This window comes from Mustela nigripes, chromosome 9, assembly GCF_022355385.1.
Source record: "Mustela nigripes isolate SB6536 chromosome 9, MUSNIG.SB6536, whole genome shotgun sequence".
NCBI lineage: Eukaryota > Metazoa > Chordata > Mammalia > Carnivora > Mustelidae > Mustela > Mustela nigripes.
Genome location: NC_081565.1, coordinates 61668226 through 61671178, shown reverse-complemented (window position 1 = coordinate 61671178; position 2953 = coordinate 61668226). Strand labels below are relative to the sequence as shown.

The window sequence follows — 2953 nt, the reverse complement described above, 5'->3', positions numbered from 1 at the left end:
AGTTACTGCATCTTGTAATCTTTGGAGGGCAGGTAATGTATCTTTCAGTTTTTTTCACCTCCTTTTTCCCATAAGTAAAAGCCATTAAGGCATTAACTCCATCCTACCCTATAAAGGCAAACAGATTTTGATACTCCCTACAGATGAGGATTGGAAGACAAGCATTCACTACACCAATACCCACATGACAAATGCCAGAGGATAAATTAATGTGCTTCTGTAAAGATAACCATATCCTGCCCATAAGCCATGACTAAGATTGTCACTACTGAATGTCTGGTGGTCTCCCACCATCCACCAACATCCTTTGGTTTTGAGAGAATAGAGGTGAATTGAAAGGAATTACAATGGGGACCACAACCCCCCACATCTTTCAAGACTGATAGTAGTGTAAATCATTGCAATCCCTTCTGGGATAAGGTATTATTTATAATTTACATTTTTTACTCAGGGGTAGTCAGTTTCTGGTACTCTCACTTGGCCTGAAAATAATGGCCCTCAATCTACACAGTACAGGAAACCCATGTAAAAGTTCTGATACCCATTTCAGCTGATAACTATTCCATTTATATATTCAAGGAATAACAGGACAGGTCTCCTGACTCATTGATACTATTGTGAATTGGACTTCCGCTAATATTCAGTTTATCATCTGGCTACCATAACTCCCATTCTAACTGGAAGACAGGATGGTATTTTGGGCCTCTTACTATTAATGCCAGTGCCAGCTCAGACTTCATATCTAACAGATTTGGAAAGCCTGGTAATTGCCCTTTCCCCTGGCACACTCATAAATGATCGAAGGTCCTCTTAGGGAAGGATCAGAAGAATATTTGTTCTATATACTCTAGTGGCGTTGCTAGGTTCTTCCTCAAGGAAATTTGGGTCTCCCCTTTAGTTAATGCCACTGGTCTCTACCATTCTGGAATCCCATTGTCCTCACTTATATTAGATGTCCTAATTTGCATGCCACATCTTCAGTCATCGCCTGCAGAAAAGAGACAACACTAAGCTTTCTAAAGACACTGGCATACCCAGCACTAGTATATTCCCTATTGCCTTAGAGATAGGAGTGAGATCTGAGTCCTTCAGGGACCTTATAATCAGAATCAGTGATAGGTCCTCAGTTTTTACATAGTAAATCCATTCTAGCATTCCTGCTTCCCTGATCCTTATGTCTTCATTATTCAATATAACCCCAAGACAACTGGTAACTTCACCTCATATACTCTAGGCCATTGTCATGAACAAATTTCAAGGAACCAAACCGATAGTATATTTAGAGCAACTCTAGGTCCTAGAACATTGAGTCCTCAGTCATAGAAGATAACCCCATACCTTTGACTTCTCCTCTATCCAGACTATCCTGATCTGATATCCTCAATATACATATTGAGGGGATACATATTCCCCTGAGGGAACATACATATTCCCTTGTTGTCTGCTGATAAATAATGGCCAGATTTGCCAATTGTTTAATAGGTAGTCTATTTCTTCTCTAAGCAGGAACTGTACCTTTCCTCTCAGGCTGTGCTAAAATATGATCCTGGTTATTGGCCCAAAGGCAATGAGTTGTTGTAGAGGCAGCTTTTAAAATGACAAGCATCATCTTATTAGCACCAGCTTTGGGTAAGGCCATTGTACAGATTCTAGGAAAAGGGAGGGTGTTTTCCTTTGGCAAAGAAAACAAGAGGATTCCACTGGCCCAGGAATATTCCAGGGAATTTTTTAGTTTAGTATCTTAGGTTTACCCATTCAGATATCCTCATCACAGCTCTTTTGTGCCCTCTTCCCCATCTGGGTCCTGGTTTTAATATAGTTTATATACATAGCAGTTACAAATTTAATTTCCATTACATCTCTACTGTCCTTATAAATAGAACCTGGATCTGATTTTCAAACCAGTCTACCCTGAGACTGGACTGCCATTGACACCTCTGGTTTTCAGAGGATCCCTTAATTATGTCGTTAGCTTCCCTGAGTATATAATTTTCTCTTCTTTTCTTTTTAGAGAGAGGGAGAGTAGGGAGGGGAGAGGGGGAGAAGGAGAGAATCTTAAGCAGGCTCCATGCCCAGCACAGAGCCCAACTTAGGGCTCAAACCCATGACCTGAGCCAAAATCAAGAGTTGGTGCTCAACTGACTGAGCCACCCAGGCACTCCCCCCCCTTTTTTTAAGAGTTCAACTATTTTTTTTTAATTCTATTTATTTATTTGAGAAAGAGAGAGAGAGACAGTGTACACAAGTGGAGGGAAGGGCAGTGGGAGAAGCAGACTCCCTGCCAAGCAGGACCCTGGTATCATGACCTGAGCCAAAGGCAGATCCTTAACCAAGAAAGCCACCCAAATGCCCAAGAGTTTAGCTATTTATTAAACAGTTTACAGAAGAGGTTTAATCAAAAAGACCAAAGCCTATGTCATCATCAGACTCTTCCTATTCTTCTTTCTTTGCTTCTACTTTCTTCTCTTAAGCTGGGGCAGCAGTGGTGGAGCAGGACCTTCTGCTAGGGTAGCACCAGCTGATGGGGCAGGTCCACCAGCCCCTACATTGCATATGAGGCTTCTGATGTTAACATTGACCTGGACCTTTGCAAATAAGCCTGGCCGGAAAGGTTCATCATTTACACCTTCTGCTTTAATGAGGGCATCAATCTTAACTTCCATAACTGTCACTTCATCATCATGCACAATGAGGGCCAAGGAGACGCAGGTGAGCTCCTAGATGGAGGCCATGGTGCAGGCAAATGCTGAGTGATCACTGCCGGGTTCAGTGCTAGTTGCTGGATAAAGTAAGGGCCTGACCCCAGTGCCAACTTAGCTTCCTCAGAAGGACTGGGCACCTTAGTGGCAGCTGAGGAAAGTATCATTTTCTATATATAATATTTCTACTGCCATCAAAGGCAGTCACACCATGTTATAAGTCTTATAATTATTATTTTCCACATAATGATCTC

At 41.9% G+C, this 2953-nt stretch overlaps 1 pseudogene; it reads right to left on the bottom strand.

Annotated features, from left to right (window-relative positions):
- Positions 1-2391: 2391 nt before the first annotated feature.
- Positions 2392-2732, bottom strand: LOC132025137 (large ribosomal subunit protein P1-like; annotated as a pseudogene).
- Between the last annotated feature and the right edge of the window lie 221 nt (positions 2733-2953).